The sequence below is a fragment of the Carassius gibelio genome, chromosome B2 (genome assembly GCF_023724105.1).
Source record: "Carassius gibelio isolate Cgi1373 ecotype wild population from Czech Republic chromosome B2, carGib1.2-hapl.c, whole genome shotgun sequence".
In the NCBI taxonomy this organism is placed as follows: domain Eukaryota; kingdom Metazoa; phylum Chordata; class Actinopteri; order Cypriniformes; family Cyprinidae; genus Carassius; species Carassius gibelio.
The window spans coordinates 28,123,824-28,141,688 of NC_068397.1; the positions used below are offsets into that span (position 1 = coordinate 28,123,824).

Below are 17,865 nucleotides of genomic sequence, written 5' to 3' on the forward strand. Positions count from 1 at the left end.
TACACGCATATGCATGTATTAATTTAATTTTTTTTGCATGTATATACATTTATACATAATTTATATTATATATAAATATAAATAATTATATATATAAATAAATAAAAATATTAAATATATACAGGCATATGTGTGTATATATATATATACAAAATAATTATACACAGTACACACATATATATTATGCAAGAGTAATAAAGAGTAATTTCCTATGCCAGTAGAAGTCTTCGACCAACCGAAAAGAATGATTAAAAATACAGTTCATTCAAACTGGAACCCCTGGCTTTAAAATGGGCAATAGTGGAAAAGTTTAGGGAATATCTTGCGGCGTCTCCATTGACTGTCATCTCAAACCTAATCTCGATATACCTGTTTATGTTGTTAAGAAGGAAGGGGCTAATGGTGAGGAGAGGGTGTTGCATCGCAATATTTTAAGCCCACGTAAATTTGATACAGCCTTGCTCTTAGAGGAGAAATGTGTGGAGGTTACACCTTCTGATTCTAATGTCAATCCTGTGAACAGTAACTGCTGTATGTTTCCTTGGGGGACTGTCTTACAGGACCACCACCGGCACCCATGCAAAGGTATGGGGGAGCGACCTCGCATAAGGACATTATAGAAGAGCAATTACAGACTGCATCGAGGGAAGGTCCCTCTAGAGTATTTGAGGTGGTTTACACAGGTCAGAAAGGGCCTGTTGCCTCTACGTTATAGGATGTGAGGTATTTGGGAATGTGTGGACACATTTTAAGTAGGGGGCGTGGATGTAAGCCCTTAATTTTAGACAAGAGGAGGGGTGACAGTTGTAGCGCCCATTATATCTGCCTTGTGTACCATTAGGGGAAAAAGACAAAGACCTGTGCTGTATTTCTAAGGAAATCAAAAAATGTATTGTTGTTAGAGGGGAATTTTGTATGCAAGTGCTGCTGAGCTTCTTGCCGAGGCTACCATGCCGGGATGTTTTTCTGCGACGTGTGCGAAGCGATTGGGAGGGATAATTTGTAGTCTTGGGTTTCCCTAACTAAAGTTTGGCGGCCGCCGGTTGTTTTCCTGAATGCTGTACCCAATGTCCGGTAGCGGGTAAGAAGACCTGCAGTCCATCATCTGCCCTTAAAGGTTATTATATAAAGTGTCATATTCACCGGAGGTTTAATGTGACTGACTAATTGTTACCGGTCCCCTGGTGCTTGTAGTGGGTATGGAAAGTATTCAGACCCCCTTACTTTTTTCACTCTTTGTTATATTGCAGCCATTTGCTAAAATTAAGTAAAAAAAAATTCCACATTAAAGGTACAGGTTGTAGGACCTGCCACTAGAGGGCACACTATCAAAACAATTACAATCGCGTGGTTTGATGATGCTAAGAAGGAGTGTGGAATGATGGGATTTGTTGTCTTCTACCCAACAGCTAACGGCCATCAATCAGACGGAAAGATAAATCATGGATTTAACGCGAGTTCAACGATTTGCATGAGTAGATTACATACAAAGTCAATGCAAAGATGCTATCAGACTATGGATCAGACGCATCCTCGCACGGGTCTAGAGATGCGATGCCCCGCGTTTGGCGTGTATGCCCCATAATACTAATCTTGTTGATCGTTATAATAGCATAAGTTTTCTGTAAAGATACGAATCAAAACAACTCACCTGTTGAGTAAAACACAAGTAAGATCGGCATCTCTTTCTAGTTGAAGTTTGTCGCGAAGCTACTTCCACATTTGTCCATGACACTGTTGTCATGTGGTTTCTACGTCAGTAAAGGCGGTAACAAAGGGTAACTAATGTCATTGACTGCACTGCCCCGTGTCACTGTTTAGATTGGGAATTTTCTCATGACTTACAAGTAGTTGAAAACATTAGAGATATTGTTAGTAATCAGCTGGACAAAATATAACACTAGCCTAATGGTTCTGGGATATTTTACTGCAAATATCTTACAAATTGATATTGATATTGATATCTTACAAATGTTTACATTTTTGCAGATTAATTAAAAAAGAAAAACTGAAATATCAGATGGTCCTAAGTATTCAGACCCTTTGCTTTGACACTCATATATTTAACTCAGGTGCTGTCCATTTCTTCTGCTCTTCTTGAGATGGTTCTACACCTTCATTTGATTGGACTTGATTAGGAAAGCCACACACCTGTCTTTATAAGACCTTTATATATATGAAATATATTATTTATTTTAATAGTAATTGGCGGCCAACCTGCAATACCATCATGACCCACTAGGTCTAAACAAAATTACACATGATCAAAGGCGGAGCAAATTCTAACAGTCCTTATAGCTTTCTTATTAGTAGATACTGAGATTACGTTCTAATAGTTTTCCATTTCTTTTAGAAAAACAGAAAAGACAGGTTTACAGTTGGATAATTTGCATTTGTGAATGTGAAATTTGCTTAGGAAATTGTTTTTAATTAATAACAAAACTGATATTTTCGTTTGTGGGGTCAGAGTCATAATACCCAAACATAATGTTTTTCATACTGAGAAGCCTGGCAAAATCGTACAGTTGACAAACACACCAATGTCATCCCAAAGTTTCTAAGTGTAGTGACATGACCAAAATAAGTGTACAGTTTGTTCAGAACTCGAACAAAAAGAACATGTAAGATCAATGTCAGATTTAAATCTTTGTATAAACTTCTTTACAGGGTAGAACCTGTGTATGAGCTTAAAATAAGTTTCTTTCACTTTGTCTGAGAAAAATAATTTTTGCGGTAGAGACCAGATTTAATCACCACGAGAGCTTTCAAAATGCACGGCGCGCACCACTAAGTGACGTCTGTACTTCCCGGTCAGAGAGCACCTGTCCATCAAAAGGTCACTATCCAATCAGAGTAGATCACTTTTAACCCCGCCCCCACGAGAGGTTTGTGTCAAAACTCCAAACTAAAAACTGCGAAGCAAAAGTGAAATCTGTGGCAATGCATTCAGAATCCACGATCAGCGAAAACGAATCTTTGAAAAACATTAACAAAAATGAAGCATATTTGAAGAGCCTGTGACATCTGTGCGACTGAGTTCGGTTTTTTTTTTTTCATTTTCATTGTGTTTTTCTTCTTTTGTAATGGCATATGTTTGATAGTTTCTGAAAAAGTTACGTTCAAAGTTACGTTCATTATTATTGAACTAAATGTAATTCCATAAATTTTTGGATGAACTATCCCTTTAAAGTGTCTGTGCCAGACCTAGGCCACGTAAAATAATACTTGTAAGTCACTGTTAAAATAATATAATTTGCAGCTCTTTATCTTTCGATGCCATCCGACTATTTTCAGTTCTTGCATGGGCCCATGGAAAGAATTATGAACATGAAGCCAATTCTCTGTTCACAAACTTCTTCAAAGTTTATTATTACATTCACACATTATATAGTGGCAAGGGGTGGTGTAGTGGTTTATCCAATAAGAATTTTACACTGCATCATGTAGCAATGTCTAGCAAACAAAGGGTTTTCCTTCCTGCTAGGATGTAGAATACATCTGTGTGTTATATAAAATGGAAGTATGGCCAAGAAGTTCTGGACATATTAGGAGCACACTTGGCCAAGGAGACCTTTTCTCAACCGAACAATACAGTTCAGTCACTCTAAACTCAATAATCTTTGGGCTTATAGCCCCTGTCCTCTTCTGATAATCTGAATTCCTGAAGAAATATACAAGTGTGTGTATGTGTGTAGACACTGAGATAGAGAGAAGACTACTGAGAGTAGAGAGGGAGAACACAGAAGGGAAGAGGGAGCGAAACGATTGAAAAGGAGTGAGAAGGGAGGAGGGATTGCAGAGAGGCCAAATTACAGAAACATCCGACAGAGAGAATGATATAACAAAATAAGTCAGGTGAAATAATGTAAGCAGTACCATACTGTATATGTAACAGATATTTAAACATTGAATGTATGTGTCTGGCAAACAAGACTTACTACTTTTTTAAGATCAAAAGTTTATAACAAAAATACACATACAGTAAAATATATATAATAATAATCTGAGGATGTTGTAGAGTCTGTGTGCTGTCTGTTTGTGCCCTTTGTCTGCTGTTACTGTCATTCGCTTCAGTATGCTGTTCTTTGTTGTCACTGTTGTCACAGTTTTGGAGGTCCCAGTGGGACGGTGATGTTTGGATGTCACACTGTAAACCCAGATTTTAATTCAACTCAAGAAATTGAGTTCATATTACTTAAATGTTTCTAATTTATTGAAATTACTTGTCAATTCTGAGTAAACTGAACTTTTTCATGTCATTTCTTAATGTACTTGTGTTTTTAAGTCCAATCAGTAGTTTCTACTCAAACAAATTGTGTTTGTATTACTTAAACATGTGTCATTTCTTTACATTACTTAAGAATTCTGAGTAAACTGTACTTTTTAATGGCCTATCTTATTGTAATTATGTGTTTGAGCTCAAACAACTCAATATCATCAAGTTTTTCCTGTTACTAACAAGACTGGCTGCAGCATGGCGCTTCCCGTCTCATGCCGAGACGTGTCCAACTGTTCATAGGGTCAAAAACAAAATATTTTTGTTCATTTTTTTATCCTCTGGCAGATATCATTGTCATTCTCATTGAGTGAAACAAAAGTTAAAATGAGAGAAATCTTTGTGAAACAGTGATTCTCCTCTGACTGTTAAATGATTGCTGAACTGAACTGTTTGTGGTGGGACATTTACAGAGAAAATACTTCCACAGATGTTCAACTTGCTGTTTCAAGAATATGATATCAGCTGTCTTGTTTGTTACAGTGGAAGTAGATATGCTCGCATCCTTAATTCTTCTCATTATCCCTAACATTCAGTAGGTTAAAAAACATTTGAACAAAAAAAAAGTTTATACAATAATTGACATTTTGTAATACTATGTTTTGTCATTTTCTAGTGTTTTTTTTCTATTATGAATGATATTTATAAAAAGCCATAACGTTTAGTCATGTATAAAATGTTCTGAACTGTGTGTTTCTCTCTCCTCAGGGTACAGTTCTGAGATCTCTGTGTTTGTTCAGACAGGAGCTTCTGTTCAACTGGATATACAGACACAACAACTACCAGAGTTTGAGCTTTTAGCCTGGACGAATAATAAATCAGAGAGTATAGTTATATACAACAGTGATTCCAAAAGAGTAACACCTCTCGATTTCTACAAGGACAGAGTGGTTTTCAATGATGTAACCTTCTCTCTGACTCTGAAGAACATGCAGAAGACAGACAGTGGACTCTACACAGCAAGAATGAGTGGATCAATAAACAAAGATTTGGTCTCATACAGAGTATCTGTTATAGGTGAGTCTCATTTCTTTGTGTGATTTAATATTTTCCTGCATAAAAGATAATTCATAAGTGCAGTTTATGAACTGTGATTATCTTCAATATTGTCTTCAACACTGAACTGTCTTTCACTCAGGATCTATCTGCTACCGAAAAAAAAAAAGTGATTGTGATCTTGGTTTAAATGTGTGTTTCAGACTCTGTGGAGGCTCCTGTCCTGACTGTGAACTCAATCTGGTCCAGCAGTGACTCCTGTACTGTGAACTTCACATGCAGAGCTCATGAGCTCATGATTAAATCCAGCTTTCAGAACAACAGATGCTCTCCACAGGAAGTGACATCACAGATCAACACTCTCACCCTGGACTGCAGTGAGGAATCCATCATCTGTAACCATAGCAACCCTGTCAGCTGGAAACAAGACAGAATAAACATCACACAGCTCTGTGGAGGTAAATATGTTTCAACATCAACAGCAAGGTGCATTTTATTTATCAAGAGATTGTAAATTTATTACGAATACACTGATTTATGAAACAATCTAATATTTAAATCTGACGTTTTTTTCATCCAGAGCCCTGGTCAGTATTACACTTGTAGGCTGTCAGTCTGTTACATGAGAGAAATCGCACCTTTTTGAGGCTAAAATCTGACAAGAATCAAATGCAAGCAAACATGTTTCCACACGACTTGTAATCTGAGCAGTAAACTTACCTTCAGATCTCTCAGATGTCAAACAGGCTGATGATACAGATGATGTTGAGGTGAGCTTCGGATGACAGTTCATCTCTATTCCAGCAGAAGTTGGATATAAAATGTCATATCAAACTCTTTACTGGATATTAACTGTGTTTCATATAGTGTGGTAATCTGTGATGGGTTGTTTTATTTCTCTTTAAGGATTTAAATCATTTAATACAGATTTTATAAATGAGTGTTTCTTTGCTTCCATCATCTACATTTAATATAGTTTCATGAATTGTAATGTAAGCTCTATATGTGTTTGTATGTTGTTTGGTTTTGTTTACTGCCTTATTCAAGCAATACATTTTTATATCATCAAGGAACCAACCTGGGCCGGGTTTCCCAAAAGCTTCGTAAGCCTAAGAAGTTTGTGAAAACAATCGTTCGACTGATCTTAATATTACGGTCTGGTTCCCAAAAGCATCGTAACTTAAGTAGCACTTGAAAATCATTGTAGATCTACAAGTGCTCTTGAGTAATCGTTAAGCCCTAAGTGCTGTATGCCATGTCCGGTAGTAAGACCAGCAGCCTATTATCTGCCCTTATTTTTATTAAATTAACTGATGCACTTATGGATTCTTGTACCTTTTTGTTGTTTGCTGTGTTATTAAACTATGTATAATTGGCAGCACATATAACTAATTTTTAGGTGTTGAAACCCTCTGCTGAATACCTTTCTGCTTGTTGATTGCTTACTAATTTTAGGTAATTTGTGATTGGTCAAACGCACTGTTAACTATATGCGACACCCATCTTTAACCTGCTGCTTTGCCCTCTTGAGGTTTTAATGTGAATTGTTTATTATAAAATAATAAAAGCCATATTTGTATTCATTGAGGTTGTGTGCCTGAGTCTCCTTGGCTACTGAGGCCCAAATAAATTTCGTCCAGTCAGAATCCTGTTGGTCTCTTTCTCTACTCCTATTTGGAGTGTTACAGCTTGGCATAGTTTGGCAGTCTGGACATTGGGCAATAGCAAGGAAGATAGCAATTACACTATCTGCAAAATTACCCTCTACATCCAGTGAGCAGCAGCGGGAAACAGGTTGTTATCCTAATATATCTCAAAGTCAAGAAACAAATTAAGATATGGTTATGTTTCCTTTTATGATGGGAACACCGTGGTGTCAAAAGTTTAATGGAGAACAGTGAAATCTGTCCAATAACTTTCAGGATTGGTATGATACGCAAAAATCAATGTTTAATATAGTATCCTTTTTCTGAGGCAGTTTCAGCTTTAGTAAGTAATCTGTATGGAGAAGCAAAGAGGGAAGTGTTAGCTTTGCCAGCAGCATAGCGTGCAACATTTGAACAAATATTGATGTTTTTGAAAGGTATTTATGGAGACATAGCTCCCCTTGCAAACATTCGTTCCCAGTTCTTTACCAGCGTAAATCAGCGTTGTCGGTGAGGTCAGATTTCTGATGTTGAGTTGTGTCCAAGGTCGCAGGGAAATGTAAAACTAAGACCATTGAATAATGAGACTGTGGAGGTGGCGGGAGAGGCAGAATAGTGTGCAGGATGCAAGACAACAAAACATTTCCCCTGGCCTGTGGCTGTTTCTTTAGATCCACTGTAATTTAGTTCCAAACAACAAGAAATGATTTCTGATTTGTTATTCAAGCATCAGAAGGTTTTCTCAGAACATGATGAGGATTATGGGCATACGGATAGGGTTTTACATGTAATACCAACCAGGCACGTGCACAGGTAGGGCTCAACCTGTGCAGAGCACATGCCCTTTTTGCCCTTACACTCCGAAGTGCCCTTTTTTTGGTGTTTTTTTTTTTTTTCTTTTTTAATCAATGCTATTGGTCACCCTTTACGTCTGTCTGTCTGTTTTACCAAATGAAAATTCTTAAAACGAGCTTGTGTAAATCTTATTCGATCCTCAAGCTGTCAGTAAGCTGATAACTCCGCCCCCTCTATATTCATTGAATCAACTGAAGTTCCACATCAGCCGCACTGTAGACAACAGCTGAGCAGAACAAAGTTTTGCGAAGGGTAAATAAATATCTTGTTGTTTGAATAAGTAATACTAAACACTGTCTATAAAGGCTCATATTTTATTTATTTGATGTCTGACTGACTCACTGACTGAGAGGGCTAGCATTTGCCATCTAGTCATAGCCAATACATAGCCAACACAGCCTGTGCATACAGTTGCATTTCATCTTTTATAAAATGCTAATTTGGCCAAATGCATTTTACCACAGGAAAAACTGAGCGCTCCGTCTATATAGCTAAAAAAAACTAGTTTGTAACCTAGATGAAAATGTAATGTGATGCCCGCAGCGGCAGGCGCCGTCGCCGTTTTAATGGAGCACAGAAAAAAAAAATCACATTTGCACACATTCGCTGGTCAAAAACGATATATTGATAAGTAATACAACAACAAATAATTTGTTTTTACCATCGGAAAATCATAACAGGTCCGCCCCCGCTGTTTCATACTGGAACTTACACAGCGACGAGTGATCCTCGTCACCTAGATAACATATTTCTAAGAAATTTCTTCTTTGATTTATGATTGATGATACTCTTAATTTATTAACATTTAGGCTAATCATGTTATGGTATACTCTCTGTATACTCTCTGTATAAAATGTTGTAAAACGGTTTTACTACAGTAATGTAGTAGTAACTAAAAAAAAAAAAATTACAGAAGATCACTGAAATCTTTATATTTTATCATACAGAATGTAATTCATTATTCATTCCAAGGCTTCATTTATTTGATCCATAATACAGCAAAATCAGTAATATTGTGTAATATTTTTACAATTTTAAATAAATGTTTCTATTTGAATATTTTAAAATGTAATTTATTTTTGTGATCAAAGCTGAATTTTCAGCATCATTACATCAGTACTCTTCAGTGTCACGTGATCCTTCAGAAATGCTTTTCACTGCAACTGTACTTTTCACACTATTTTTATTTATTTTTTCATTGCTGGCTTATTTTAGGGAAAGAGACCTTCAAGAGACCAACATCCCTGGTCCACCACAGTATCAAATTTTTGCCAGATACATGGCTCACAGAAGGTTGCTGTTGTAATTAGGTTTAAAGAAGCCCTTAAAACCCTGTTTATCTATATTATCTAATTATCTAATATTATTATTATGGTTGTTATTAATCGTGAATAAATCTAAAGCTTTTGAGGCTATTATTTTGTGTTATTGAATTTGTCATGAAGATGTGACCATTTCTTCCTTTTATGCAGGCTTACTAAATAATCTTGATATAAAAAATGGGGGAGGGGGGGGGGTGCCCTTTTTCAGTTTCAGCACATGCCCCTCAAAAGGTCTGTGCACGGCCCTGATACCAACAGGTGATGCAGCCCCAATTCGAGATTGTTAAAATAGGATTCCACCAAAATTGTATCAAGAAGTAAGGGGACTCTTAAATAACATGCTTGAAAATGGTATTATTAAGGAGAGCTATAGTCCATGGGCAGCATCTGTGGTGCTTTTCAGAAAGAAGGATGGCACCATTCATTTCTGCGTAGACTACAGGCGGCTGAACACTGTTACTCATAAAGATTCATACCCTTTGCCTAGAGTTGAGGAGTCATTGGCTTCATTGAAAAAAATCTGTGTTTTCAACATTAGATCTAGCACATGGATATTGGCAGGTGGGGGTGCACTCAGGTGACAAAGAGAAGACCACTTTTGTGATGCCAATGGGGCTATATGAATTTAATTGGATGCCGATGCTTATGCAATGCCCCAGGAACTTTTCAGAGAATGGTCGAGAGCTGCCTGGGGGAACAAAATTTTTAAACATTATTGCTCTATTTGGATGAAATCATTGTTTTTTTTCTCCCTCTTTTGAGGCCCACATTATCCATCTAGATTTGGTTTTCAGCCGCCTTGGGATTTTGGCCTAAAGGTCAATATCACACTTTATTATGTTAGTTTTAATATAAAAAAAAAAATCAAGGAAATTTCTCTGGCATTTCTTTCTTTTTGCTGTATCAAAAACGTACCGAAGCGTACCGTGACACAAGTGTATCGTATCGAACATATATATATGAATATATATTAGTGCTGGGAAAAAAATTTATTGCATCCAAAATAAAAGTTTTTGTTTGCATAAAATATGTGTGTGAACTGTGTATAATTATTTTGTATATAAATACACGCATATGAATGTATTAATTTAATTTTTTTTGCATGTATATACATTTATACATAATTTATATTATATATAAATATAAATAATTTATATATAAATAAATAAAAATATTAAATATATACAGGCATATGTGTGTATTTATATATACAAAATAATTATACACAGTACACACATATATATTATGCAAACACAAACTTTTATTTTGGATGCAATTAAAATGAATATAAATATATATGGGGGAGGGGGGTCACGGATTGTTAAATATGTACATGGGGGGGCCCCAAGGAAAAAGGTTGGGAACCACTGTTATAGATGTTTTATAAAAGATTTTGCCCAGATTGCAGCACCACTGAACTCAATGTTGTGGGGGACATCAAAGTGACATACTCAACCTGCCACAGGAAAAATAGTTGGGTGGTCATGGGCAAAGGCACAGGACATCGCTTTTATCAAACTGAAGGAGAGTCTCCTACAAGCACTCATATTGGCATATGCTGATTTTGAATTGCCATTTTTGTTGTATACTGATGCTAGCCACACAGTGTTGGGAGTAGTTGTCAGGGTTTGCAAGGGAGGAACTCAAGTGCAGACAGGGATCGGGTTACACACAGGATTTATTAATACAAAAGGGGAAAACAAAACCCACGAGGGGGAAAACAAGGACTAGGGCAGATACAAAAATAACTAAACAGGACTGATTAGACAAGATAAACAAAGACTCAAAACTAGAGAACACTAACTACAAGTAAACATTCACGGTTATACAGGACACAATATCTCAAAGGGGTTACCAGGGTATAATCACAGGTGAGGAACAATCACAAATCACAATGAACCGACGCAAGACAGAGCACACTAGGAGATCTAAATAGGGGGAACAATTAAGACACGACAGGTGACACAGATAGGACAAACACGACACGACTAGGATAACAAGGGGGGCGGGGCAAGGGAACGAGACAACACAAGCACATGGCCCAAAGACAAGGCCATGTGCTTGTACACAAAACACGGGTCTGCCATGATCCTGCCTCAAGACTAGGAAAAATCAAGGACACGAGGGCAGAATCATGACAGAACCCCTCCCTTAAGGAGCGGCTTCCAGACGCTCCTCAAGGGAACATCAAACACGGGACATGACTGACATGACAGACTGGGACACAGACACAAACCAACAAGACATGACAAATAATAACAACGGCAAACATGAATACACAATGGCAGGGTTGGGGTGACAAATCAAAAAAAACAAACAGGGAAGGGGAGGGGGCGGGACCACAAAGTTCATGGGGGACAGACCAGGGTAGGTGGGAGGGGCAGGAGTCTTAGGAGGGCGGGCCGAAGGCTGACGACGAGGGGTCCGGGCAGGTCTGGGTGGTGAGGGGTGGGAAGGGGTCTCGGGACAACTGACAGAGGACATGACAGGAGGGGTCACAGGACGAGGGACGACAACAGCTGGACGAGGGACGACAACAGCTGGACGAGGGACGACTATATCAACGGGACGCGGGGGGACAACAGGACACATGACAACATCAGCTGGGCACGGGGGGACAACAGGACACGGGGAGACAACATCTACTGGGCACGGGGGGACAACATCTACTGGGCACGGGGGGACAACGGCTGGACACTCGGGACACCTGGGGACAGGGTCTGGGGACAAGACAGGACTGACGGGGACTTCTAGGATCCGGACAAGACTAGACAAATAATCTGAAAAGGCTTTAGCAGCTAGGATAATTGGCATCTCCTTACGAGATGAGACAGACTGTACTAGAGTCTTTGCTGCAGAGTCGGCCGCGGCACTCTCCTCCGCTCTCACGACTGCAGACTTGCATACAGCTCTCTTCTTTGCCGGCTCGGGCACGCCAGCGCTCACCGCTGCTGGCTCGGGCACGCTCACCGCTGCTGGCTCGGGCACGCTCACCGCTGCTGGCTCGGGCACGCCAGCGCTCACCGCTGCTGGCTCGGGCACGCTCACCGCTGCTGGCTCGGGCACGCCAGCGCTCTCCGCTGCTGGCTCGGGCACGCTCACCGCTGCTGGCTCCGGCACGCCAGCGCTCACTGCTGCTGGCACGGGCACGCCAGCTCTCTCCGCTGCTGGCACGGGCACGCCAGCGCTCACCGCTGCTGGCACGGGCACGCCAGCTCTCACCGCTGCTGGCACGGGCACGCCAGCTCTCACCGCTGCTGGCACGGGCACGCTCACCGCTGCTGGCTCGGGCACGCTCACCGCTGCTGGCTCGGGCACGCTCACCGCTGCAGGAGGCGACAGAGTCGCAGGACCGGGAGACCCCTTCTTCCTCCTCTTCCTTCTAGGCCGCGGTGCAGAGGTCACCGCTGGGACAGAGACGGGTTGGGGAAGTTCGGTCTCGGGCAGGGCAGACTCTGACGCCGACGCCTCCGAGGCTGACTCCCACGACAATCGTCTCCCTCGCTTCATGGGGAGACTGCAGGCTGTGGAAGGCGCCTCAGGGCTCTGGGGGGGACTTGCCTGATCCCCCAGGGTTGCCACGGCCAGGACACGACCCTCTGGAATCGTTGGCAGGTGGGTAGGTGGAGGGGACCACTGTGGCTCCTCCTCTCGACCGCTTGCTCCGGAGCGACCTCCCCTGGTCCCCCGGAACACCACTAGGCAAGAGCCCTCAAAACCATCCCGCTTGCTGACTGATGACATCCAGCATTGCCTCCTGTCTGCTGAGTTCCCTTTTGGTCGGTTCATTCTGTCAGGGATTGGTAGGGAGGAACTCAAGTGCAGACAGGATTCTCAACACAAAAGGGTTTATTTACAAAAAGGGAAAACAAAAACCCACGAGGGGGAAGACAGGACTAGGGCAGATAGATGTGTTCCTCATATGTGTTCCTACCTGTCAGCCTTGTGAAAGAGTATTCCCCTTTGAGATATTGTATCCTGTATAACCGTGAGTGTTATTTGTAGTTAGTGTTCTCCTGTTTTGAGTCTTTGTTTATCTTGTTTAATCAGTCCTATTTAGTATTTGTTGTATCTGCCCTAGTCCTGTCTTCCCCCTCGTGGGTTTTTGTTTTCCCTTTTTGTAAATAAACCCTTTTGTGTTGAGAATCCTGTCTGCACTTGAGTTCCTCCCTACCAATCCCTGACAGTAGTATTGGCCCAGGTCCAAGAGGGGAAGGAAAGAGTAATTTCCTATGCCAGTAGAACCACCAAAAAGACAACCAAAAAGAATGATAAAAAAATACAGTTCATTCAAACTGGAACCCCTGGCTTTAAAATGGGCAATAGTGGAAAAGTTTAGGGAGTATCTTGCGGCGTCTCCATTGACTGTCATCTCAAACCTAATCTCGATATACCTGTTTATGTTGTTAAGAAGGAAGGGGCTAATGGTGAGGAGAGGGTGTTGCATCGCAATATTTTAAGCCCACGTAAATTTGATACAGCCTTGCTCTTAGAGGAGAAATGTGTGGAGTTTACACCTTCTGATTCTAATGTCAATCCTGTGAACAGTAACTGCTGTATGTTTCCTTGGGGGACTGTCTTACAGGACCACCACCGGCACCCATACAAAGGTATGGGGGAGCGACCTCGCATAAGGACATTATAGAAGAGCAATTACAGACTGCATCGAGGGAAGGTCCCTCTAGAGTATTTGAGGTGGTTTACACAGGTCAGAAACGGCCTGTTGCCTCTACGTTATAGGATGTGAGGTATTTGGAAATGTGTGGACACATTTTAAGTAGGGGGCGTGGATGTAAGCCCTTAATTTTAGACAAGAGGAGGGGTGACAGGTGTAGCGCCCATTGTATCTGCCTTGTGTACCATTAGGGGAAAAAGACAAACACCTGTGCTGTATTTCTAAGAAAATCAATAAATGTATGAGGTCTGTTGTTGTTAGAGGGGAATTTTGTATGCAAGTGCTTCTGAGCTTCTTGCTGAGGCTACCATGCCGGGATGTTTTTCTGAAACGTGTGCGAAGCGATTGGGAGGGATAATTTGTAGTCTTGGGTTTCCCTAACTAAAGTTCGGCAGCCGCCGGTTGTTTTCCTGAATGCTGTACCCAATGTCCGGTAGCGGGACCTTGGTAGAAGACCTGCAGTCCATTATCTGCCCTTAAAGGTTATTATATAAAGTGTCATACAGTGGTGGTAAGTAACGAAGTAACTTTACTACTTTACTTAAGTATTTTTTTCGGGATCTGTACTTTACTTGATTATGTTTTATATGCATCTACTTTCACTCTTACTCCACTACTTTATTAAAGACAAAGTTTACTTTTTACTCCGATACATTTCCCCATGCCGCTTCAAGTATTTATTACAATGATTTTACAAACCAATGAAAAATTTGGTTTTCTTTTGAAAAAAAAAAATGCGCGACTTTGCGAGTTCTTTGCCAACATACGCTCACGCACGTCCTGATTTTGCCAAGTCCGATGTGTTCCTAGGTCAACATATTTTGTTGACCCTGGAACAACATTTTACTCCAAAAATATATTCTTAACCATATCCCTACACCTAAACCTAACCTTAACCATGAGTAATCCCTAAAATCAGAGGAAATGATAGATGAATGACACTGATGTACAAGCACCAAACACTGATTTTAAGCATAAACTTCACAAAATCTATAAACTGGTTCTTCAAATCTGATTGGTTAATCACAATGTTGTTCCAGGGTCAACAACGATGTTGTCCCAGGAACATGTCTCACTTGGTAAAATCAGGTTAGAGTACGCTCACACAGCAGTTAGTTCGAGATGGAAGATGACCGCTAAAATAGGTGATAGTGCAGCTCTTGCTGCCCGCAATGATCCCGAGATTCCCGAAAGGGATCACCCATGGCCATATCTCAAGGATATGTTTGAATTAATGAAGTCAAGGGAGATTCTTATTGGCTGAAATTTCGGTCACACTTTATTTTAGGGTCCAATTCACACTATTAACTATCCATTAACTAAGACTTTTGCCTCAATTGACTCCTTATTTGCTGCTTATTAATAGTTTATAAGGTAGTTGTTAAGTTTAGGGTATTGGGTAGGATTATGGATGTCATCCATTATATGTACTTTATAAGCACTAATAAACAGCCAATATGTTAATAATAGACATGCTAATAAGCAACTAGTTATTAGTGTGAATTGGACCCTATACTAAAGTGTTACCGAAATTTCTTCTTTGCCTGCCACGGGTGAATTAAATTTCAGTAGCGCTGTGCAAAAAAAATCGAATGCGATTTTCATGCTCATCTCATCAGTAAAGATGCTCCTGTAATTAGAAGTATATCTCCAGCACGTGCATTCAGATCAGGGTTGCCAGGTTTTCACAACAAATCCTGACCAGTTGCTTCTCAAAACTAGTCCAAAACTAGCACAAACGCTTTTCCAGGATAAAAAATTGCTTCCCGGGGTTAAAATATACGTTTATTGGGAGGGTTGCCTTGGTAAAATACACATTTTAGGCGCTAAATATCAAGTTATTGGTATTAGGATTTCTTCGACCGGTGAACATGAAAAACAACCACGGACTTGGCAACACTGGTTCAGGTTGAGCGGCAGTTGCTACACAGAGCCGTAGTCCACTGACAACTAACACAAAATTGCTTTCAAAATCGAGAAAAAAAATTGTTTTTGTGTAGATTGTCAGTGAATTACGGCTCTGTGTAGTATATGCCAACCAGTGTTGCCAAGTCTGTGGTTGTTTTTCATGTCCGCGGGTCGAAGTGACAATACCAATAACGTGATATTTAGCCCCTAAAATGCGAACTAACTCTTTAAAGAGGTGGTTTTTCCTCATTTATATTCTGAAACAGTCTTACCTTGTATCTTGCACGTCTTCTGTTTGATGCAGCTATGATGTTATTGAAAGTTCAATCCCTATACTGCGATAAGGTTCTTCATTGTCTCTTTTGATTGTAAATCTAACAAATTCTTAAGTATCTAATCTCATCATTTGTTCAATTAAAACACTGCATATCACTCCCAAAACAACTGATCTGCTTAATTATTGATATTTACAGTTAATTTGAATATTTACTTTTTACTTCCGGTACTTAAGTATGTTTTAAATCGGATACTATTGTACTTTTACTCAAGTGATGTTTGAATGGAGGACTTTCTACTTTTTTTGGAGTCATTTTTTGTTTAGATACATCTACTTTTACTTGAGTATAACTTCTGAGTACTTTTACCACCCCTGGTGTCATATTAACCGGAGGTTAAGGTGACTGACTAATTGTTACCGGTCCCCTGGTGTAAAGTGGGTAGGGAAAGTATTCAGACCCCCTTACATTTTTCACTCTTTGTTATATTGAAGTCATTTGCTAAAATCAAGTTAATTTTTTTTCCACATTAAAGGTGCTGTAGGGAACTTTTGTAAAAAAATATTTTTTACATATTTATTAAACCTGTCATTATGTCCTGACAGTAGAATATGAGACAGATAATCTGTGAAAAAAATCAAGCTCCTCTGGCTCCTCCCAGTGGTCCTATTGCCATTTGCAGAAAGTCATGCGCTCCCGGTAAAAAACAACCAATCAGAGCTGCGGTCCGTAACTTTGTTTGTGTTCAAACTGTAGAAAAATTAACATAATAAGCAAGTACACCATGAATCCATTTAGCTTGTCCTGAATCACTAGGGTGCACCTATAATAAGTGTTTATATTCTGACTATTTTAGATTGCTTCGGGGATACCGCGGCGGAGTAACCCAGTACCTTTGTGATTCTTCATAGACATAAACAGAGAGAAGTAGCTCCGGCTACGATGTTCTTCCGCAAGACGCAAGCAGTTCTGTTTATTAACCGCTAGAGCGTCAAAAGTTCCCTACTGCAGCTTTAAAGGTACAGGTTGTAGGAACTGCCACTTGAGGGCAGTGTATTGGCGTGTACGCCCCATAATAATAATATGTTGATCGTTATAATAGCATAAGTTTTCTGTAAAGATACAAATCAGAACAACTCACCTGTTGAGTAAAACACAAGCAAGATCGGCATCTCTTTCTAGTTGAAGTTTGTTCCGAAGCTACTTCCGCATTTGTCCATGACACTGTTGTCATGTGGTTTTTACATCAGTAAAGGCGGTAAAAAAGGGTAACGTTAACTAACGTCATTGACAGGCGACTGCACTGCCCCGTGTCACTGTTTAGATTGGGAATTTTCTCATGACTTACAAGTAGTTGAAAACATTAGAGATATTGTTAGTAATCATCTGGACAAAATATAACACTAGCCTAGTGGTTTTGAGATATTTTACTGAAAATATCTTACAAATTGTACCTTTAATGTACACACAGCATCCCTTTTGAAAAAAAATTGTTGACATTTTTGCAGATTTATTAAAAAAGAAAAACTGAAATATCACATGGTCCTAAGTATTCAGACCCTTTGCTTTGACACTCATATATTTAACTCAGGTGCTGTCCATTTCTTCTGCTCATCTTGAGATGGTTCTACACCTTCATTTGAATCCAGCTGTCTTTTATTATACTGATTGGACTTAGGCCCCATCCACACGGAGACGTGTTTCTGTGAATAGGCACAAATTTTTTATCGGACAGGCGTTTCGTACACACGGATGCAGCGTTTTCATGAGGTGAAATCGCTATTTTTTGAAACAGGGTCCCAGAGTGGATAATTTTGAAAACGCAGTCTTTGCGTTTTCGTCTGGACGGCTAATCCGTATATTTTCTGAAACGATGACGTCATCGGCCCACGGCTCCCCCCTAGTCAGACAC

General features: G+C 39.9%; 1 protein-coding gene and 1 pseudogene across 1 annotated transcript in view; both read left to right on the forward strand.

Moving 5' to 3' along the window:
* Nucleotides 1–17,865, forward strand: part of LOC127950381 (uncharacterized) — a 64,586-nt pseudogene that overhangs the window by 14,417 nt on the left and 32,304 nt on the right.
* Nucleotides 1–17,865, forward strand: part of LOC127950383 (uncharacterized) — a 37,034-nt gene that overhangs the window by 7,755 nt on the left and 11,414 nt on the right. The window lies entirely within an intron of this gene.